This window comes from Corvus cornix, chromosome 3, assembly GCF_000738735.6.
Source record: "Corvus cornix cornix isolate S_Up_H32 chromosome 3, ASM73873v5, whole genome shotgun sequence".
Classification (NCBI taxonomy): Eukaryota; Metazoa; Chordata; class Aves; order Passeriformes; family Corvidae; genus Corvus; species Corvus cornix.
In genome coordinates, this window is record NC_047056.1 from 52,359,468 (window position 1) to 52,383,922 (window position 24,455).

Genomic DNA, 24,455 nt, shown 5'->3' on the forward strand with positions numbered 1-24,455 from the left:
ACAGCATTTGAATTTGAAGCAGAATCTATGCTTTCTGTTTTCATACTATCCAAACACAGGACATTTTCTGGATGAAATAACGTGAATTATAAAGACAGTCATGATTTAACACTAGCAAGGAAAGAGGTAAAAAAATCAGTGTTAGAGATATTGGAATACTTTTCATTCCTACAGTGGAGAAACTGAATTTGGCTCATAGAAACAATAGCAAAGTGCAGGAAAACACACAGGTAATAGGCATCTACAATTTTTTTTCATTATAAAGTAATTACCTGCATCTTCTAAACATCTAATAGGCATGACTATCTTCAAACTTCCTGTGGGAAAAAAAATACAATTATAAGAAATTTTTGATATTAGGTATAGATGATGATGAAAATCTTCTATTCTTTACAGTAGAGGCCTGAAAATTTCATTTACCCATCCACTAGAAAATTTCATGTTGTATCTTGGAGGTCTGAGCAATTACATTTGAAGACTATAACCATGAACAGTTTTAAAGGACTTAGGTATCTAATGTGTAGATGAATAACAGCAAGTCTAAATTAATAAAGTCTCACCTTCCTGAATCAGTGAAAAGAGAGCTGCCAATGTACCTCTTCATTCCTATGCCTTTGTTAAGCCCAGATTATCCCTGAATCCTCTTGGCAAATCCCCTTTCAATGCCTCTCTCCAGCTAATACTTTTAGACTCCAGGCCTCTCATTAAATGTTTCAGGGACCAGCACCAACTCCTGGTCAGGGTGTCATCACTCAGGGACAAGAAAATGTAGTGAAACTGGAGTAGGTGTCCAAATTAGTTAACACTTGTGTGATACTGCTAAAGAATATATGGCTGCCTTCTCAAAGAAAAAACTTACAGAAGAAAATTACAGAATACATGACTAAAAGACTTTTGTGACTGCCATGATTTGCCACCTCTCTGACTGTCATTGCACTGCAGGCTACTCCGTATTGTTGAAAAGACCAGCTCGGAGAAGAGGGAGCCTGAACATCATCTCATTGCCTTAAGACCATTTCTCCCATCGAGGAAGGACTCTCAGTTTTCAACAAATCTTTCCTCAAAACCAGCTTTTTTGCCTTTGTTTCATTAAAACGGATATTTGCTCAATTGTGATAACAAAAGCAACAATGGCAGCATTTCTTATGGTTTTTATTTATGCCAAAAGTCAGAGCATCTCTAAAGAACAGATCTTTAGAAACAGCTGGAACACTGGTTTCAGAGTAGGGGATATAGACTATTGTAATGATCCTCAATTAGCAGCTGTCACAAAGAAGCTAGAGCACTCATGTTTTCTCCATTAAATGACACCAAAAAATGATTAAAAAAATAAAGTCTATAAAGGAAAAGAATCAACAAAAATTGAAAAATACTTTTTAATTCTTTGTAATTAATAACACTTTCCAAGAACAAATGGACATTAACAAAGCCTGATAACTTGACACAAATAGAATCACTACCATGCCACCTTTTATGAATTAATTATTTAGTAGTATAAATAATATATCAGTAGTTAGGCCAGCAATAACCGATGGAATGCTGGTTTAGTCAACTATTTTTAAATTTTAACTATAGAGAAATCCCCTGTAGTACAAAGTAACAGCAAGCTATCAAATGTAAACCAGAACATTTTAGGTCCTAATGCCATTCAACTTTGATGTGCTAATGGCTTTTTTAAATAACTCTTTTGTCTGATTCTCTAAAATAAAAAAGAAAAAATGCAATCCAGGTATAATTTTTTTTTTTTTTAAATTCCTAATCAACTTCCTCAAATAAAAAGTGTCAGTCCAAATGGAAAAAGAAGTCCTTGTGCACGAGGTACAATATACAGAAGTAGTTAAGACAGAGCAGCTCAGCAGGGGCTCACGAGGAAGTGGCAGGTAAGTGGCAACCACTTTCAGCAGCTGAGCTACACTGAATCGCAGGCCACTGATGAGGCCAATATACGAGCACACATGTAAAGGAAAATGTGTGGCTTGGGAGAAGGCAGAAACAGGGACAAGAGTGAACGTTCCTCACTGAAAGAGCATAAAGTTAGTATCCATCTTCAAAGAAAAATACTCTTCTCCTTATTAGGCAATTTTGCAAATGGTGAAGGAGAAATTTCTAGAAGATGGGAGTATCCTTTCTTTGCCATACTCCTTTTACTGAGAGTACCTTTATAGAAGTAATCTGCCAGTCACAGCAATGTGACAGCAATGGTTTTATTTCAGCAAAAAGATGATGCTAATATATATCCAAAACTTTTCTGTTCTGGACTGAGACCTCTGTTACAGAGTTAAAGCCACTCTGCAGTCCTGCAATTTCAGAACATTCTGTACAATTTTTTAACCTACACTATGAAACAGGTATAGACTAATTACAGAGATTATTGACGGTGTAAATTTGGCCAGAGCCACTCTCCTGGGGAAAATAAATCCCTTTCCAGAATGAACATAATCACTTCTGGTTTGGTTTGAGCTGCCATCCATCCTGTGTCAAAGACGTCTTTAATACTATTTCTCTTGTTCTTTTTCCCCTCCCTAATGGGAGACTGGCCTAACTGGAGAAATGTAAGACACTGTAAAGCTAGCTGGCATTCTGTCTGTTTTATCCAGTCAAGACTCTATCTAATCTGGCTGCATCCACAGCCAAAGGTATTAAACCAACAACAGACTTCCATTTTTCCAAGTGACTAACGTTTCTCCTTTAGAAAAAATTGTAAGTATACTTTTAAATATTGCTTTTCATCAAACAAATACTATTCGATAGACAGAAACTCTTTATATTTCAAGTACTACCTACTTAAAACCAAGGAACTAAGGATGATAAAAGTGCACAATTTTTTAATACCTTTGGCACGGCTCAGCTCTGCCGGAGTGAATAAGAGTAGCCCACCTACACAGATCAGAAGCTGTATGGGAGTTGCACAGAGCACATTGTTTGACAGGAGCTGCAAAGTCCTTCCTGGCTGGGGGCCAAGCCAGGTTTCCTGATAGGAATGTGGCTTGAGAGCCAGCTCCCCCAGTCACATTAGCTGTGCTATCTGCCTGCTTCAAAACAGGACATTTCACTTCTATGAAAACTTTGAACATGAGAAGATTATTTGGAAACCAGGAGCTGTATTTATGTCAGATGCACCTACTAAATCAAGATTTTCAAAACTTTGTAGAAAGGAACATTATCCTATTGCTCCTTTAACTAGGGTGCCTTTGTGAGCTGTATGCAGGGGATGTGTATCTGACTGACTGCAGAGCTCCAAGATTATTCCTGTTTTTTACTCTTTTTTTTTTTCAGACCATTAAAATGGTTACACTCAACAGCTTTAAAATAAAATTTGGCAAAATATTACTTTTACTGCTTCTCAATTTGTAGCTCATATTACAGTTCTTGCAAGTGAACAAATTGGAAGCTTATGTCTTCCAGGCTAAATCCTGAGTACACCATACAGAATAAATATTGACTCTAGAGTAAGGACTAAGGGTCAGATCCAGCCCTGTTTTAAATCTTTTCTCTCCAGCTCTGCCAGCACAAAGCCAGCCTAAAACCACAGTAACTGGCCCCTGAAGAATTTGTATTCTATAGGACAAGTGTTAGCACAGATAAACTGCAGTGGTTCCTATGAAATCCTTACATTCATGCACAGACCACTGCCAAGACCCTTATTAGGCAAGTCTAGTTTCTGTCTGGGATAAGCCCAGCAGCCTTACAAGAAAGGCCACCTCTGAGCTCTTCCTCACCTGCAACTGAGAAGAAAATTGCCTTGGCCTTTCAGGAAGAAAGACAGCACACTTTCAGCTTGCTGTCCTACGTCTCCCTCTGTCCTGCTAATGAGATTCCCCAAAGAACTGCTTGGTGTTGATATCCCAGTGAAAAAAAAAGACTGGGATTCCTAGTAAAACATGGATTTATAGCTTCTTCTACATAGGCAAGGTCATAGGTGGGCTAAATCTGAAGAACAGCTCTCAACCAGCATCCAGTGTGCACCTCTGAACTGAAAGATTTAACTGGCATGAAGATAGGTAAGCATTTGTTCATCCTTCTTTCCAAGGTTATATATTCATTCATGGGCTGAGGATTTTATGTAGCAACATAACAAAAAGAATGCAGTCCTTGGGGTGTATAGTTTTGGCATTTTACACAAATGAAAAAAAAAAGATGACCAACTGCAAGCTTTTTTATACTACTGGACATCACACTTGCTGTCATTGAATCGTACTAACTAAAAAGAAAAGGAAAAAGAAACAATTTAATTTCCCAGTTTAGCAAAAAGACATCCCATTCCTGACCAGAGAGATTCCCTTTGCATTTCCAACAGCCTCTGGTTAGGGGGCTAAGCTGACCATCTGACTGTGGTTTTGTACCTGTCTATTTGAACACCTCTAGGAATGACTGTAAATTCCTATGCCCACCACTGACACTTGGCAGTCTTGAATTGCTGGGGAACGGGAGGATGCCTGGGCTTTTGCTGTAGTTTGGCAGGAGTTGTAAGACATCATTTTGCACAAGCAATTCAAAGAAGGCAGCTCTTTTAAAACAGGTTAGATGTATTTATTTTAATCTACCACTTTCTGTCTTGTAACTGCTGTTGTTACCTCTTCACATTTGAAGACACTCCTCTAATTTGTTAATAAATTCCACCCCAGATGTTCTGCCTGCCCTCTGGACTTCAGTGCTTTATTGAATGTACTGCCACTCTTCAAAACCAGCCAGAGAACCACAGTTTTGGAAAAACCCTGAAATATTTAGAATAATACATATGGGTTTGGGGGGCTTTTTGTTGTTGGGGTTTTTTTTGTTGTGGTTTTTTTTTGGGGGGGGGGGCAGCTGAACTAATTATTACAATATACTTTTTAAAATGTCATTTAAAAGTACTATCCAATACAAACCCAAACACTGCTCAGCGAGTAAACACAGTACACAATGATCTAACAAACTGTACTAAGCTTACTTGAGGACAAGCTACAGGGCAGAATCTGTTCTACATTGCTATATCGTGCTCACAAGGATTCCCCAAGAAGCCAGAAACTGAGGGGACTCACTGAGAGGATCCAGTGACAGATACATCAAGGGCAGACTGAAGCCTCACTGTGACCAAACACCAGCTTCAGGCTTTTACTCTCATGAGTGCACACTTGTGTCCCTGGTAGTTGCTGGTTTCAAGGGGCAGATTCTGTGCATAAACTAGAAGTGGTATAAAACCTGGAATTTTGATTTGTGTAATTATTATTTCAGTGCTTGAACTAAATCTGGCTTATATTTTGAGAGCTGTTCTAGAATCTCAGCCACTGAGAATTGGCATCTAACACATCTTAGATAATTGTAGTAGTACTGAGTATTTCATTAATTTTATGCCTTTACCAAATTCACCTTAATCTTAATTAATTCAGATAATTCAAACTATTAGCTGAGACCATTATCACAGTATGTTGAAGAAAATAACTGGAATCTGTCTGCTTAAAAGCACACTGAAACCAACTAAAAAACCAATTAAATCATCAAATCTGTTGTATCCTAACACCTGATAACCTGAACCATAGGATCTTACACCTATTCAGACACTTCATATAAATGTCTGTGTGTACTTGCTGTGAAGAAGAGCAAGGCTCTGAATGTGACCCTACTGAGTCAGAGGTCAGGCACACACTAACAGTAAAATCAGGTATGAAACAAGAGCCTCTCATTTGACTTCAAGAAGCTTTGAACAGATACAAGACTTGACTCGGAGAGACTAAAAGGAGACAAATTATTCTGACAGCAAGGAGAGCCAAATTCTGCTCTACATTAACCTGGTATGAATCTGAGGCAATGAGTTGCAAATCCAAGGACATAATTCCAGATTTACTCCTCATAAAAACAGAGTCAGACCCCTTAGGTTTAGGCTTTTACATCCTACATGCTAAATATCTGAAGTTATTTTCCACAAGGTGAAAATAAACTAATCCAACACCTCTAAGATGTCTACAGAGAAAACTGTAACATATATTGCAAGGAATGTTCAATTACACAGTAGTAAAAAAACATGGGCGATTTTCATTAAGAGATGCTGGTTTGTATCATAAATGCTTTGAGTACAGCTGCAGCAAAACACTCAGTTTTTGCTACATTAAGTATCTCAAATATAATTTTAAACTGCTGCTCTCTGTAGAAAAATAGTACCAACCAAAAACCTTAACTTCAAATTGAGTGCATTTTAGGAAGCCATAGAAGAAGTCTAGAGCAGAAATGCTTTAACACTGACCTTTTAACTACAATGACAAGGATTGCTCACTGAAAAGTAGATCACTATTTCCTGTTTCAGCATCATACACAATGTACACATTACTACCAGATGGAAAAAAATGTATAAAAAAAGCTTTAACGTTGCCAAAGACCAGTTGAACACTTATTTCCACAGGATGAGTATTAGAAGAAAAAAAAAAAAAAAAGAGAAAAAAACTGTGCAGGCACCAAATTAATCTTAAACACTTCCTTTATAGGTAGGAATTTGAAAACAAATCACAATTCTTCTCCTTGAACTGAACAAAACCCTGCTATCAAAGAGATGCCAAAACAGCCAACAAGTCAAACAAACTTGTCAATCAATTAGCAGTTAATTGATCCCTCTGATCCCACTGCTTTTAATGGATCGGGTAAATATTTTGTTTCTGGTTGCCTAATCTTGCTGTGCACTTCAAGAGTCTGACAGAGCATGTCAGATAACGCAAAATCTACCTGTTCTGTCTGACTGCCTTCTGACATGGACATCCTGAATCTGTCTCTATACAAGAGCAAAGGATTGGGATTATTCAGATACGAAACTAAACAAGAAAACTCAAGAACTATGTAAACTGCTAATCATTTCACACTGGTACTTATTTCCTTGGGGAACAAGTTAAAAAACGTAAAGAGTTTAATAAAATACCAATCATTTCCCACGTGGACCTTAAAATGTAATGGCAGAGCAATGGCAGATCTGACAGGCAGTACTCCCAGTACTATTAAAATTTCAGAAGGCAGTGGTTTTGCCCTGCCCACCCACTCCATCCACCCCCCTCATTTTCCTTTGAACTGTAGTACACAGTGACTTATGAGAGTGAGAACAGCTCCCATGCAGAGAACTGCCAGAAACTGATGCCCATCACTAAGGACCTCTTTAAACACCATTTTGACGGCTGAAACAAGGTTTATATGATGCCTAATCCCATTGGTGCTATCTGCAGAAGAATGAGTGTCTCTCAAAGGTGAACTAAGTAGTAAGCAACAGTATTTACTAAATACACATTAGCAAGGCATAGGAGTATCCAAATCAGTGCCTAGATACAAATGAGCTCTTAAGTCTTGGGCTACTCTCTATCACCAGAAACTCAACTTTGTCTCACTTTCTTCTGAGCCACAGCAGTTGAACATAAGGATACTGTGCCAAACCATAGAAGTGTCAAATAGTTTCCAATGACTGTTTGTAGAATTACTTTTCTTTGCACACCTGCCATTTAGAAAAGGAGTTTTGGCCCTGCCCAAAAAGGGCTAAAAACCTCTGAAAAGCAAAGGCTCAGACACTAATCAATGATGCTATGTGATGCCACTGGGATTGCAATGAAAGTTTTGCATTTGGAAGAACTGGTGAAAACTACTGAGATTAAAGAATTTTTTCTCAATTCAGCACAAAGAAATGTGTTAATCAGAAAGGGAAATTTCACACCTAATAAAGGACAGATTAAGTAAACTATGAATTTAGCAGCACTTGGAAAGGATGAAGTGTATGCAAAGACCAAGATTCCCATGCGGATGTGGTTTGGAGTCATTTGTAGACTTGTAAAACATCACCTACAGTAAGAAGGGTAAGAACATTTTCACTGGAGAGTTCAAACTGTTAAAGTTTTCAGATATAAGAATTTTCCTAACTGAAAGACATGCAAAGGCTGAAATGCCTCATCATTTTCACACAAGAACTGCAAACAGGCAGCCACTGGGGAGAACACAGCTGTACCAGTAAATCCCTGTTAGGATATCATTCAACTTTCCCCCAAGTTTTCCCAGGAAAAAAACACAACAAAATTTGTGTAAATATAGCAACATTTTTAGGTACAAAGTAATTATTCTTTTCATGCTAAAAGGAAATAGGAGAAAAACATCAGGCCTTTGCCTAGCATTTTCACCTCAGAGGGAAAATACAACTTAATTTTCTGGGAAGTGAAGTTAAAAAGTTACACAGCCCTAATTATGCAACTGCGGCAGATTTTGCGAACAGCCATGCCTCCTTTCACACCGTGTCAGAAGAAACCACTTTCATTTCACATGAAAATATCAGTATCTTTCAAACACCACTTTGAATGAGCAAATGCACTGCCTCCGACTGAAACCCTCGCCCTTGGAAGAATTACATAGGAAGACATTTACAGCATCTGAGCTTGCATTTGTTTTTCTCTCACACAAATTATTATACAAGCGTATTTTAAAACCTGTCACTGTTTACTAAGCTCTGTGGTCATCACATGTCAAAACAAAACCACACACATGCTAAACATCAGCAGCATGTTCCTACTATTTTTTTTCCACTTTTTGCCCCCAAATGGGTCTTCACAGCAGTTTTATTTCAATCCATCCTGAATACTTTGTAAGAGTTCAGCTGAGATCAGCTATTAAGCCTCAAATTCTAAATATCGCACAGATGTCACAACAGTCACTACTCAGCAGCAAAATCTTTCATTTTGACTAATGACTCAATACAGGCATTTTGGTGTAGTAAATCCAGTCACTGAGCATCACCTAAAGATTCTGATCACTATAGTGGTAATGTAGGATACATTAATTAGACTGCATATTTAAGAATGCTGCTTTCTTTACAACCCTTAGGATGGCTAGCAGAGGAAAAAAAGAAAAAAAAACTCTTTAAAATTATTCTGGCCATATTTTACAGTACTTTTTTCTTTTTTACTGTATGAAGCATTGAAAGTCAGTATGTATAATATTCAATTGCATCAGAACACCTCCTAAAATTTCAGCAAAATATGCATATGCTTTTTGCTGCATTTTGTAGGTATACATGAAATTTTACTCTTTGCACTTAAGTTTCTTTCTACAAAACACAAATCAACTGTGTTTATAACATTACCATCACTCTCCCAAGCAAACACTTCTGAAGAGATGAAGATCTGCCAAAATGCCTGAAACCACATTTAAAATCTCTGTTATTCCAGATCAAGTTGATATTTAAGGGACAAACCAAGCTGATAGCTAAGTTACAGATTCTCAACAAGCACAACACAATAAAACCCAAAAGAGTTTTCGGGAAAGACACTGTTCAGGTTTCATGACGACTTTTTATCAGACAAGGTCAGACTAGGGTGCATCACCACAGCACCTTAAAGATTCATATATGTATCTCACATACCACTAACTTTTGAAACTGCTCCAAGGAAATGGGCAATATGAAACCATTGAACACCAAATTACTCCTATCCATGTAAAGTTGAAGTAAGGCAGCAAAGAATCCTAATTTCAGCCACCAGGCAAGAGCTCAGCAGGCTCTTAAGAGGACATTCTCAGGACTGATGGTCCATCAAAAGGGAAAGCAACTGCCATTCAGCTTTAAAAAACTCCAGACAACTTCATACAGGGTTCTCCTTCCCCTGCATCCTGCCTGGCTCACTCCACCAAGTTTAGTTTTTCTTTCCATTATCAGAAGTGAAATCACCTAACAGTCTGGCCCAAAAGTTTCCTGGGTGCTTGTGATACACCAAGGACATTTGTACACAACAAACAAAAGAAAGCATCACCAACATGCAACCCAATGTTTTGAGTTGGAAGGGACCTTTAAAGATGAAGTTCAACTCCCAAACATCCCCGTGTCTAGCTGTCAACATTCCCTTTATAGACAGGGAAATGATCACATAGAGTATATGCACAAGCATGCAGGGCTTCATGTTTGCTAAGCTAAACTTGAACTAATAATTACAAAATGTTCCTTGGGATAGCTCCTAATAATCTGAAATGCTGCATTGCAAACCAAAACCACATGGGTTATTTTCCTTGAGACTACAGTGTGATGTTTTAGCACTCAGAAAAGCTAAGATAAATAATCGACTTAATCGACTTGCTTATTCAATTGAACTCTTCCCCCTACTTCTGCCTTCCTCCCCCACCGACAGGGTTTGAGGACACCCTGTTCACCCGGAGATGGTGAATCACTACAAGCCAGCAGGCCCACTCGGTTCCTCAAAAGACACAAAAGGTGTAAAAATAGCTCCTACTAATGAAGCAAGTACAGCGTCAGCAGCCAGATGAGCGTGGGTGATCTGATAAGGGTCTGTTGTTGCAAAGGGCAAATTATTAACAGAATGCTTCTCCCTCTCTCTCTTTTTTATTAAGCTTTGTTCTTCCTTTGCTGAAACCAGCCCTCTGCAATGCCTGATAAATGACACCTGACAAGGCCGGCTGTAATTGCCAGTTTCATACCACCACAGGAAGTGGTGCCTCACTACGAGCTGAAAGTACAGTGGAGGTGTCACTAAAAAAAAAAACCAAATAAAGAGAGGCACAAATAAAGCCTAAAAATAGCCAGGACTACCCACTGAGTATGACTGTGTGGGTATATTTAGTCTGTCTAACACCAACTTTTCTTATTAAAAACACAATCTTACCTTTATGCAAAACAGCTTCCTGTTTCTTGAGAAACTTGAGAATACAAGGGGGGTAAAAGTCAGATTTTGAAATCTTCCCCTTTTCACTGACATTATGACAAGAGTAAAGGTGAAAAGACCAGGCAGATCTTCCACGTGGCTTTTGCATCCTGACATCCCGTAACAAATAGCTGGAAGCTTTCTGTTATGACATCCTAATAAACAGCCCATTGGACTACGGGAATAGGTTCAGAGGCAAAACCAGAGTGGTACCAGCAAACTCTGGGGAGCAGCAGGAGGCGAAGGCAGGGCGCAGATCCCGTGCCGTGGAGGCGGCTGTGCCCGGCCAACGGCAGCACTGGGGCCTGGGGGCAGTGGGACACAGCAGCTCTCTCACAGCCTGGTTCTGCATGTCGGCCCTTCCCTGCATGAAGGAGCTGCCAGGAAGGGAAACATTACTTACTCCCATTTCAGGCTGCAGCCGAAGAGTCGCCCCTTGGGCAAGAACAGGAGGGCTTGGCCTACTGCCGGTGCTGGCCAGGCTTGGCTGGGCTGCCACACGGACCATCCCACTGCTCATCCTGACAGGAGCCCTGAGCCTCCCGTGGGTTTGACTGCAACAGGACAAGCCACAGCTGTGCTCAGCTGAGGTGCTCAGATACGTTCAGCCAAGTCTCCTTCCAGGGCAACTCTGTGCTCCTGCAGGCCATGTGCTTCGCTTCTTGCTTCCCAAAGGGAAGGCGGGGACGGTCCCCACAACCCCCTTCAGAACATCTGCTACTATTTAAAGCCTGTGGCTGCAATACCACTACTGGAAGCCACACTCATGCCAAATTCCTAGTGCTGTCTAGTGCCCTGCTGTCTAGTGCTGTGCTAGGAAATGGTCTCTCCCACAATTTTGCTTTTTCTATTTGATATCATGACTCGATTGGCTGACGCACACAAGAGGGGTTTGTTTCATCATTATGCAGCCTTCCTGTGTGGCTCCAAATACTGCTCATCAGTTCTGCTGGGGCCAGGGCTAAACAAAAACACACAGGTTTTTACTTTTCTCTCATTTACAACAGGGAAAAACGCCCACTGTAACATATTGCCAACTTCACATGCAAGATTCAATCCAAATGATTATTCTGACATTACAATTTTTATTTTCCTCTGATTTTAACATTAAACAAAAAGTAATTGAAGTTAATAGGATTAAATTTTTAACATTAACTCCAGGGGGAAATTGAGACCATGTTCTTTTCTTGATATGCTGTGATTAATTCCCATTGATGCAAGAGCACTCTTTGTGCAGCATCATGGTTTTGTCTTTTCATTCTGTGCCTTAGTGGTAAATTTAATAATCACTGATTTTTTTACCAGAATAGATAAACATGATGATGCAAGACAAATCAGTTGATGATACTATTCTTCAGACAATTTAATTTTCATCTGAAATGAAGAATAAATGTTATTATATTAGAGGAAATATGGATGTCAAAATAATTATTAGTAGGCTTAAATACCGAAGACCATATTCTGGCAGTACATTTCCATAAAGTTAATAGGAGACAGGACCACATAGCCTCAACCACCTTGGGGATCTTAAGTTATAAAGTTAAAAGCACAGCGATCACAACCTCAGCCTATCCCCCCACTGAGATTTGGAGCAGAAATTCTGTTTAAGCAACAGTAATACATTACCTATCTTTTTAAGATTGCACCTACTTAAAGAAAGATGTACAAAGGAGAAGTTTAAACTAAGAAAACTGCAGAAAAGTGCATTAGAAAAATGAAAAATTATCTTCACTGTACACTTAAGAAAATATAACACTTACTATTACATTCCAAAATTCCAGTATTTTCCAAAATTCTGTAGAACAGACTGAAATCTTAAAATCAGGGAATGAAGTCTTCTTTTTTGGTAAGTTCCTGCTATAGGCTTTCTCCTTTGGCCAGTGTTTAAATTATGGGTGTTGGAACCTCATTGTCTCAAATGTAGAATCATGGAATCATTTAGATTGGAAAAGACCTTTAATATCATTGAGCCCAGCCATTCACTTAACACTGCCAAGTCCACCACTAAATCATGTCCCAGAGTGCCACATCTACAAGACTTTTACATACCTCCAGGGATGGTGACTCCACCACTTCCCTGAGCAGCCTGTTGCACTGCCTGACTAACCTCTCTATGAAGAAAGTTTTCCTAATACCCAAACTAAATCTTCCCTGGTGCAACTTAAGGCCATTTCATCTTGTCCTAAAATAAGTCCCTAACTCATGCCTTCACAAACACATGGCACAGATGGGGTGGGAGGCCAGATGTAGTGGTGTCCTGCACCTCAGATGGGACAACAGTTCCACAGTGGCATTTCCCACAAAATGAAAGCCTACAGTTGGTTAAAGCACCTCACCCCACCATGGGCAAATGGAGGCAGCGGGCACCAGCACAGGACAGCAGGGGAAGCTGCTACAGGGGAGAGCTACAGGAGGCAGTAAGAAAATACGGCATTAAGTAAAGAGAGTCTGCACTATCTCACATCTTCCTACATCCTGCCGCAGGCTGCTTTTCCTGCCACAGCCTTCTCCCTCCCGCCCCTGCGTGGTGTCATTTTCCCCAGTGTGCACTCCCCTCCCACTCACCAACTCATAAGGCACACCGTGATTTATGTCACCTCTCCAATCTGGCCCAGCGTCTCTGAGGTGCAAGCATGGATGCAGTCTACAAAAGGTTAGGATTAATGCTTTAGTGGCAATTGCAGCAGGCAAGTGGCTCAGCTCATAATGCAATTTTGTCCTCAGGAAGACCTGTAGGAGGTGGGAGCAGGTTGCCACGGGCCCGGTACCTGCTGTGCACTGACATATGTCCTCATTGCTGGGCAAAAGGGCACATCCAATTAGGTGTCTTTTATTATTAACGTTCTGCTGCTTCATCTGTTGATCATGTATCCTCCTCTCGGCCCCTCTGCACCCCAGCTTGTGTAACACACCGACATCTGCGGAGACACTGCTCTACCTGGGAAAGCTCAAGTGGAAATCTGGTGGTGGAGATCAGGAATCTTCCTTTTGTAGACACAAGCAAGGGGTGGAACAGACAACAAGTTGAACAAGACCACTGGAACTAGGACCCTCAAGCTAAGAAGATGAGAAATACGAGGTATCTGCCCTGCTGGCAGTAATAATTACAATGTATTATTAACAAAACTCAGGTTTCATCATTAACTTGACTCGGGTTTCAAGAGCTGATCTCACCCTAACAATCCTCCAAATTACGTCCAGCCTTTCCTTCAGAGTGGAACCAGTACCAGCAAGAAAGTCTGCTGGTAACTGTTACACTGAAAAGAAAGCCAGGGTAAAAATGAGCTGTAAATACTACAATCAAACAGGTGCAAAAAATTACAGACATTTTAAGTTGCCCAAACTCAGGGCCACCTCACCGCTTGGATCTGATCCTGCCAGAAAGATAGAGACTGTAACTTCAAAGCAGCTGAGAGGAAAGGGCTCACTGTCAGCACGTGCTGCATATGGCACAGCAGACCTGACCCTCCTTCTGCAAAGGATTGACTCCACTCCCCTCAAAGATGTCAGTCAAGTCAGAGCTTCTCTCTCGGATCTCAAAACTTGAGAAAGGCCACCTACGTGTTTGCTATAATGAAGTAGCCAACTGTCTCAGTCACAACCCAACTCCTGCCACAAAAAAACGATGCTTGATTTTGTTCCTCTCCCAAGCTCATTAGAGGAATGAAGACCTTCAAAAGCTTTTTCTCAACCCCTAAGTGTGAGATAAAAATGCCATTTTAATTGTGGATTGGTGAGGTCTGCTTGAGTAAAATAAACCAAATTGCTCAGATGCAACTGTGTAACAGGGAGCCTAATTGCTTTGCTAGCATCAACAAAGAGCTGCTGGTTCATTAGAGCAAGCTGGAGTAGCTGCTGTTTGCATCTTCACAAGCTGGGAGTATTTGATTGTAAAATCGCTATGGATGTTTGATCCAAAATTCAGCCCCTGATTTCTGATCAGTAAAACTTAAAAGCAAAAAGCCATCACTCTGATATTTTTCTTCACAACTTTCTTCAGGGTAGCAATTCATTTTTCTCCTTGATCTGTTCAAGGATGTCAAATCTAATCATAAGATAGGATATGAACTTTTATATTTTGTATAAACTGCTTAGAGAAAGAACGGAACTGATGTGAACCAAATTGCAGTTTCACATGACAGCTGGAAGATGTTGGCACTTAGGCGGCTATCCTGCAGTCTGACTGCAACAGGACCTTGCCAGAAAGAGCAAAGGGCAGAGGAAGGCCAGGAAAAGGCCAGTGGAGGTCAAAAGCACCCAAATTTCCTGCTGACTGGTCAGAGCAGGTTTGGACAGCAGGCAACCAGGCAGATGGCAGAGGAAGCATACTTCCATCTTATCCAACAGGGAAATAATTCACTGAATCACACTAAAAGGGGAATGTGGCAGTTAGTGCTGTCAAAATGTCCAGGAGTATCCTCTGCCTGGGGCAGTTCTACACCCCTTTTGGGAGACCACACTGCTCTGCTTCGGTTTGTCTGTCCACCCCCTCCTCATCATAAAGCTCAGATAAACTACAGCCTTGCTTTATGCTTTAGGTAGCTCTTTTTCCATCACAACCATCTTTAGACTTAAAACTTTCTGAATGGAAAACACAAATGTAATCTCAGGCAGATAACTGCCTCAGCAAGTCTATTGAGAACACATTATTTTCTCCAACTCGAATTCCACATGTGAATACATCTACATATGGGCTCAGACATATCTGCATAAGGAGGTCCATTTGCCTGACTGTTTACTAATGAACGCTTGGCAGTCAGAAGGACACCAGAAGTGCATCCAGTTTTTCTTCATTTTTTAAAGAAAAGGTTGTTTACACCTCTAGGAACAAAGCATTGATGAAGTTGCTCATAAAATGCACCACCCATGGATTCAAATCTGAATCTTTTCTTTTTTCCCCTTTTTATGCAGTCTGAACCAGCTTGTGAGAAAGTTAATAGAAATATTCCACCAGTGAAATGGAAAGTGGATCAAACCAGTACAACATAAGCCTTAAATAAAGTGGAAAACTCCACATGGGGTGCTCTCAGGAAAATCACTCAAATGCAGAACTACCCATTGTGCTGAGGGCTCAGGTAGGTCAGCCCTTTGCATGCTCTGCTTTTCACTCAAGGTGCTCATCCGGAGTGGAAACCAAAACCTTCTTTTCTCACAGGTCATGAATTAAGTAACTACAGCTGGTTTCCCGGATCTCTTACCTGCTGCTAGAAATCTCACATAGAAATAATAAAAGTCCTAATAGAGTAAATTATTTCTAGAGGTATCTTTTTAATCACAGACTGCTGTAAGATACCTCTTCTCCAGTAGCAGTGAGTCCAGGAAGCACAGAGCATCTGCCAGCATTAAAAGGAGAGCACATCTAAAACCACAGCTCCAAGTTGTCAAAATGCTGCTTGTTACAGGAATTTCATCCATGATAACACTCAGCTAGAGCAGTCCAGGTAATAACAGCAATAACAAACAACAAGGAGAAAGTTACAGGCACGCTAATATAAATGGGGCAGCATTGCTCGCAGATATTTTTAAGTCCCAGTAGTGTTGATCCACCCATGAGCAGGTCTGGATTCACAGAAAAGGAAAGAATAAGTGGATGACTACCCCACAGGAAGTTTCTATTTTAAAAAGTGCCTGCCTTGACTGAAAATCAAGATAACACCTCTGAAATTCCCACCTGTTGAATACATTCTGTTTCCTCCTTGGTTCTCTTTTTCTCTCTACAGTGAACTGAGCTGCTCTAAAATTATTTTTCTGTGATTTTCACCAAAAGTAGATATGGAAGAAACTGTGGACAAGCACTGAGGGCATTAAGCCCACGAGAGACTTACCCTTTGTTCCCCTTGAGAAATCGATACAGTGCCAGCTTGAGTGGACTCTGAATCCAAGTTTTAACTAGACAGAAGGTGAAATCAGCTGAACCTACCTCTTGCTCAAATACTATTCTTCCCTTAGTATCCCACCGTTCTCCAGAAAAAATGGTCTTCTGACCTGTTGGTCGCCTGTTGGTGACCATTTATGCAGGCACAGGATCCAAACTCTGTCCCACTGTGTCCTCACCATCTGCATGTTGTCTACCTCTCTATCAAGAGCCTCCAACAAAAGCTTCCTATAATAGAATTGTCCTGACTCACAGGTAGGGGAGGAGGGAAGCTGACCTCGCTGCAGCATCAAGAGTCTCTGACGCATTCTGGGAGGCTGTGGTTTCAGGTCTGAAAGAATTCAGCCTTGTTTTCAACTAGATTTTATACAATTAACTTCCAAAATATCACCCTATAGCTCCATGTCCATTTGAAACTTGATATTGTTTAGTGGTTCAGCTTAGCACTATTCAGGGCTTTAGCCGTGCGCTTGGCGAATTAGCAGCACTCACCAGCAGAAGAGAGTTTCTCAGAAACGCAGCCACCCAGGCTCCTGACTGGCTCCACCTCTTGTCCGCCCACTCCCAGTTTCAGACATTTCACATTCCAAAACTGGAAGTGTCTATGCAACATAAGGTCACATTATTGCACAACATGCTCTTTTCCTTCTAAGAGCCACTGCATCTTCAAAAGTACATCAACTCTAACAGCAAGAGAGCTGTTTACAGTGAATTTCTATCTGAGTGGGAGTATTTTCTCCATGAATCTTATAACAAGGACGTGACGTGTATGACTCTTCCCTACATTTGGTAAAATTGTTACTGAGATGGCATTTATTCAATACTTCCACATCAGCATGCCTTCCCCTTTAAGCTGCCTTTTGAGAAATTGAGAATTCATTTTTACACTTCCTTAAAGTATTTCTGTGCTGGATAATTTTAGGACACACTAAACAGAACAACTTCTGCATATCTTATATTTAGTACCAAGGTCTTTGCAATGCAGCCATGAAATACAACTGATTGTCACCAATGTAGGTTTTGTCAATCGTTTTTTTCTTGCCAAACAGTGTGAATAATTGCTGTGATCATTCCTCCAGTTAGTCTTCAAATTCTAACATGTGAATGAGAACTCCAGTTCCAATTATACTTGAAGAAAACCTTCCATTTTAGCATAGGGGACTACAAGTGAAGTGGGCTTTACTGTTTTTCCCAATGGACAACACACAGGAGGAAACAGTGGAGATACATTGTGTTATCTTTGAAACTGTGCTCAGCTTTTTGGTACAATTAAGTCTTTGCTATTAGCACAGAAGGCCTATTAGGTGTTTCCTTGAATGCCAGTGACTTAAGTCAGTATCACCTAAACACAACTGTTGACATATTTAAATAAAGAATTAATGACCAGTCCTTATGTGTCCCTTCTTCTTTCTACTCAGATCTGTTACCTTTGTCTTCAGCACCACTGGGGCGGCTAAGCAGTGGGGAAGCAGAAGGGTTTGGGGCTGGGAGGGTTCCCAGCACCATCTGGTAAGAATGGGGATGCTGGCAGGATTAATGACTAAGGCAGCTCTAAAAAATCCTTCCTGATTTCATAGGGTCAAGCAAGTTCTCCACAAGCTGTCAGTCCTATCCTCCCAGAAGGAAGAAGGTTCAGATCAAGCATTCAGAAATCTAATTCAGGCTACCCAGTGAAAATTATGAGGGTCAGAACAAACCAGTGACAGAGTAAGGGGGAATGGGAACTCAAAAGAATCCTGTGAGAGGGGTAGAACAAGGGACAGAGGAGGATGCATCAGATGTGCTGGCACCATGCTCTGCTGTAGGTAAAGGTAGCCCAGGATTTTCACTCTGAGTCATTTGTTTGCAAGATATGATTGAGAGTCAACTGCCCTTCATCCAGTGGAAGAGACACCTAAAATGGAGCTAATGGCTTAAAGTTACTTAGCTCCTGGTCAGTCTGTAAGCAAGTAAAAGGTTAGATTGTAATATTTAACCACAACTCCCGTGCCTTTCTGAGAAGCCCAGGGGAAGCTGCCTGAAGGAAAGTCAGACACTGGCCATGCTGCTTCCTGTGTGCACCAGGTGAAAAAACTTGCACCTGCCTTCAGCCTCACGTTGATAGTGAGCTTCCTCTGGTGCAGCAGCTGTCACACAGCCCACTTTCTGGTACAGCCCATTTCCTCCTGAGGGAAATTTCCCTCAGGGACAACAGGGGCTAGTACTCTGTGCGTGCCATCAGTCATGACCACCAAAACTGCCAGCTGGTCACCGTGCAATATAACCAAAGTTTTAGTGCTGTGACTAGAACTTGCTCCATGTGTCAATGAGAACAGCAAGAAGAACTGATGAGAGATAGCAAGACAGAGAAAAAGATTGATAGAAGTCTGAAGGCACAGTACCATAAGGAGAACTCAGAACCTACTACAAATATTGGTATTATTCAAACAGTTGGTTTAAAAAGTAAAAGTTAATGTTCACCCATGAGAGGTCACTGTGTGATACGATGAACACCTTGGTGTCAGCAGCATTCCTCTCCCCTCCCATATGCTCAGCACCAGGTGTCCAGTCACCCACAGTAATGTCTCAGCTATTACCCAGCTCCCCTCGGTAGGGGCTGTCAGGCCAGGCATTAAAACAAGATGAGTGGAAGTCCTTCACCTTGATTGTGTAATCTTAGTCAATTTTACAATGACTTTAACATACTTTTTATTCCCCATTAATCTCAAATGGAGTCCAACAGTTTTACAACCCCCATAGACATCTTAAATAACCTGTATAATACACACAAAATTTTGGGAAACTGAGTTTAAACAGCAAATATATAAGCTCACAAATGGACAAGGCTTCTCTGGTTCCCCAGGGTTTGTATTGTCTCTATTGTAGAACCTGTTTCACTTTGACATTGCTTTTTCAGTAGTTAGTAATCTTTTTCACACAAGTGACTACAACACAGTGTGGGACATGAAGACTGTCAAGGTGATCTGCCCACAGGAACTTCTTAAGCATAAAATTCTTGTACTGCCATTCATCATGAGATGAGAGACATAATAGGCAGATGCAACTTAATGGCAGCTGAAACCATTTTAGCTCAGATCAGCTAATCAAAGGTCTTCTTCATGGAGTAAAGTGACTTAAAGGGAAGTATTTCATTTGGAGATTTCCATGGGAAAACAAAAAAATAAAAATAGCAATATGGAAATTTTCCAGTGGAAAACTTGTTCTTGTGGAAATTCCGCTTTCAATTGACAAATTGTTTTTATGGGAAATTCCTAAGCAGCTGTAGGCACAGCCCTCATGCTGAGAAGTTTAAAAGCAGCTCATGTTTGACCCAGCACCCTCAGATTTCCCACATCAGATAAACTACAAAAGCAAAGCCCTCATCTTTCCCTTACTCCCAAGCACACCCTGCAGCACACAGCAATCTCACTGCAGGCATGAAGTATACTGGCTGCAGTGGCAGCATGCACGTGGTTACAGGTGGGGTGCTTGAAGGATTCATCTTTTAATGTCCCAAATCAAGACTAACTAGAGGCTCTTATATGAGCTGTCTCAAATGCTCTGATAACTCTGATACTGGTAAAGCTGTCACTGACTCCAGCAACAGGTTTACCAGCACTAGGGATTGCAGGCTCGGGAGAATCTTAAATGAAGCTTCTCACAGTGGACTGCATCAGGGAGAGAAAACTTGGGGCTGACTTTTATGTGCTTATGTGAATGGATATAACTCTATCATTATTAATTGTTTTACACTGGCTTAAACCTGTCAATAAGAACTACACACTCTACAGCTACCATTACAGAGAGCAACAAAAACATTTTTAGTGAGTTTGCTAAGGGTCTTCTAAATTTGCAGGAGGAACATTGAGTAAATGTCTCCTTTACAGAGCAATATTAGGAAAGCATACACCATTCATTATAGTGCATCTTCTATCCACCACTTCAGCATGAATCATCATACTGTGTAAACAGGCTAGTAATCGTGTTTATGGTAGGGCTCAAAGTATCTCAGAAAATCAGAGGAAGAAAAAAGCTATTACAGGAAGCAGGCTTGTACAAAACCTCGCAGTCCAGAAAGGTACTAGAAAGGTACTGAGCACCTAAATCATTTACCTAAACATTTGCAGTGATTTACAATGTTTCTGTACCAGACCTGGACATTTCACACTAATGCATTTTTAACACAAAATAAAATTTAGAACCCTCTGAGTAAAAAAGTTAATTCTACTGACTGTATAGGACTGGTCTTCACAATTTATTCTCAAGAGTGAAACTGTCTCTTTCCCAACTACCTTCTGTCCCATACAGCCTATTCAAGTGCAGAGAGGATCCAGCATACCCCCAACTGAGTTGGGCCGGAGGAGCTCACGCACAATGGAGCTTTGGCAGGATCAGGAGCCCCAAGGTGCCATTGGAGGCGGCTGTCAGCAGCTGGCTGCCTGCCAGGGGCTGCAGGCCACAAGGTGAAGGAGTGGGCAACAGCCACTGCTCAGCTGCTACAGTGACCTTCAGCTATGCTGCTCTGCAACAGGAATGCACCCCCTGGCCATGCTCGTGTTTCCACACACTTCTTGGCTATCTGCAACACCACATACACACGCATGACACTGAGTTCAAACACACAGCCCCTGTCTGTACTGCACACGAGGCCAGTGAGTTCCCCTCTAGCTCTACTGCTGCTCCACACCCAGGCAGCACAGCAACCAGATGTGCTCACCAAGGCATGCTGCACGGCTGCGACAACCAGACAGGCTGAGGTCAAATTGCAAGTAACTTGAATTTCAGAGATGAGCAAAAAAATCTTCTGTCTCTCCACCTGAAGGAATTAGTCTTTTCTGACATCACGGTAATAAAATTGCAATAAAAACCTTATTAATGCAAGCTTTGTGACTGAAGTGACAAGAAGGGCATTTATTTTCAGAGCCAGACACTCAAAGGAATACCCCACATGGTAGATAGTGTAAGTATCCTGTATTTCCAGTATATAACAGAGCTACTTCTACTACACTGAAGCACATGTGATAAGGGAAGAGGGCCTGGGCCCTTCTCCATATTCTCTGCATACCTGTTACTATCACACAGCTGCTCTCAAGTCTACAGTTTCCTGTGCAGTACAAACTGCATACCACTTCCCCTACGGAAAAAAAAAGGCCTTGCTTGTTCTTAATTGACGATGGAAATACTGTCATATTTTCCACTAGCCAAGCTTGAAACCATTACTGAACGAACCTTCATTAATTTTTCCACAACATTTTGCAGAAATGTCAGGAAACAGCTGCACCAGAATGATTAACTGTCCTTATCACTAGGGCTTCATTGGCCAACTTCAAATTATATAGGTTTTCTTCTTTCAAAACTCTACATTTAGTGAATTTTTTTGTTATTCTTTAGTTGACTGTTTCAGTACAATACTTTCTCTTCAAAAATACCTGATTGCACAGGTTCAGTAGCAGACAGACATTTTATGACCAGTGAAAGAATTTGTATAGTTTGGAGCTGAATACTTCTAGGAAAAGATTGCTTCCTGCAGATTGCTCAGCTGTGTCTTTCTTGGATCAAATTCAATGAAATTCACAACTTGCAGTCAGATTGTATTTGCCAGTCAGGCTGAATTCATTACACTGACATAAACTTCTCTTGCTGCATTTTCTTACTCCTTTCTTTTCCTCTCCTTGTCTTTTCCTTGTCCCTTCTCTCTCCCCACACTCTCTTTCTCACCTCTTCTTTGAGCTATACCATGTGTCAAAACTTATCATACAATGCCCTGTACATTTTCTGGCAAAAACAAGTGGAACAGTACACATCACCATCCCAAACATGCAAAGGCTGAGATGCTAGAAGGCTTAGTACCAAATCAAAGTGCAGCCATCTGGAAGTAACTGCTAGTGTGGATCTGAGCTTCCCAACTGGCTGAAACTTTGCAGTCTCAGAACTTTTTAGCGAAGTGTCAGTGAGCAAGAGACTCCACTCACACAGATTTGCACAGGGCACTGGACTGTAATTTTTCAAAAATGCAAATTCTTCAAATTTTGATAAGAACACAGCAAGGTTCATAGGATTGCTTTTAAAGACTGACGTAGTATAGTGTCTTGCTTATATTTTGAAATAATTCAGGGTTACTACAGCATGGTATGTAACAATAATTCTGCATATATGTCACTGGCAGATTTAAAATTGCAATTGTTCACTCATGTCTTAATTGAAGCTGTAAGCCTTGAATCTATAACCTTAAGATATTTTTAGACAGAGGGAAATACAGATGCAAATCGGTATATACATGTCTTGGAAGTTACGTAAAATTAATGCCATCAAATGAGGGGTTCAGTGGTTCAGTGTTCGTGCTGTTATGACCCCCTACCCCCAGCAAAAAGTAGGTTACTTGCAGAATTATAAAGAAATGAAACATATAGTGGTTTATCCAGGTATTATAAAGAATCCTTCCTGCTGCCCGTATTCCAAGACTATTTGTATGTCTTGCTTTTTAGAAGTGTCTCTTGCACAGCAGTGTGCATTGCAGCACACCATCCCCACACAGCTCTGCTCAGAGAGAGCCAGCCAGTGATGCCCTCACCCCGTGCTGGGTCAACTCCTGAACTCCTGCACTGCCTTCAGCAGGTATATGGACACCTGGGAGCCCCTGGGCCAGGATGCCTAACACAGGATGGTGGCCTTGTTATTTAATCGGTGCAGTGCTGGCTATGAAAAAAAACAGCTCTGTTTTTAAATTACTCTACCAAGATATCTGCTTAGATGGCAGAAATTGCAGTACACTATATTCTGCTTAAAATACGCATGAATATATATGGGTTCTATTTACAAGATATGAAATACTGCCAAAAGTACGCAGGTCTTTTGAGGATTTGGTCTTATAATACACAACGCCAAATTTCTCCTTCACGATATCCTTATCTGTCTCTGCTCTAGTTTGAAAGCAGTAGCTCGCGGTGCCAGAGGATTTCAAGGACCGTGTCCTTCCAATAGGCGGGATGTCAGTGCACTGCCATCTGCGGCTGCACGGGCCACATATTCTGCGTGGGGGAAAATGAAGTTGCTAGATTTCATTAAACAAGCGCTGATTTTTATGGCTTTCGGGGCTGGTTTTGTTTTTTTTGGGGGGGGGGGGGTGGGGACACTGAAATAAACAGAAGACAAACTGCGCCTCCCCGCAGGCGCAGCCCGCCGCCAGCAGAAGGGTGCCGGAGCTGCCCGAGGGGACGAGGGCTGGCAGGCGGCAGCTGCGCCAGGCGCGGGCTTTTCCTTCCCCATCCCGCCCGCCCCCGCCGGAGCCGCCGCAGCCGCCGCAGCGCCGGAGCCGCCGCGCCCGCTGCCCCGCCAGCGCGGCCCTTCGTGCCCGGCAGCTGTGAGGCTGCAGAGCGTAGTGCCCATTTCTGCCTCCTCTGGACGTTCTCGTGTCTCATTCCGCCACCCCCCCGCCCCGCCACGGGCTGTCAGGGAACTGACGAATGGATCTGCTGTCCAGCCACCCTGCTCGGCCGCCTCCGGGACGTGAAAGAAGAAACGTGGTTTGCCTCTCTCTGGCTACTAGCAGGACCAGAAGCAAGTGCTCTCACTTCCCCGAGTTTGCACATCTTGAGCTCAAACCTACAGGAAGATTCACCCTCCTTCTATTCACACTGTCAGCAATGAGCAGCAGGATCTAGGGGCAATGTCACAGCAAAATCAGAGAACTTGAACTTGCTTCACCCTTTGCATAGTCATTTATATTTGGGCAAAGTGGGTAACAGCTCCTTTAGCACTACAGTAGTGGCATTTTATGCTCGCTCGGCATTCACTTTACCCAGGTATAAATAGCAAAAGGTTTCAGGCAGTAGAGAACCAGGACCAGTATCTTCAAAGGATTCTCAGACAGAATAAAACAGCTAGTCCTCCACACCACAGCTTGTGCAATCTTGCTCAGCTGCAGGAAACATTCCCTGAAGGACGGTTGGGACTGCTAGTTT

General features: G+C 41.5%; 1 protein-coding gene across 5 annotated transcripts in view; it reads right to left on the reverse strand.

Moving 5' to 3' along the window:
- Positions 1-24,455, reverse strand: part of HIVEP2 (HIVEP zinc finger 2) — a 106,123-nt gene that overhangs the window by 26,154 nt on the left and 55,514 nt on the right. For all 5 annotated transcript variants that reach the window (XM_010399982.3, XM_010400027.3, XM_010399990.3 and 2 more), the window contains one exon: positions 273-317. The gene's annotated coding sequence lies outside the window, so the exon portion shown is untranslated. The remainder of the gene's footprint in view (positions 1-272; positions 318-24,455) is intronic.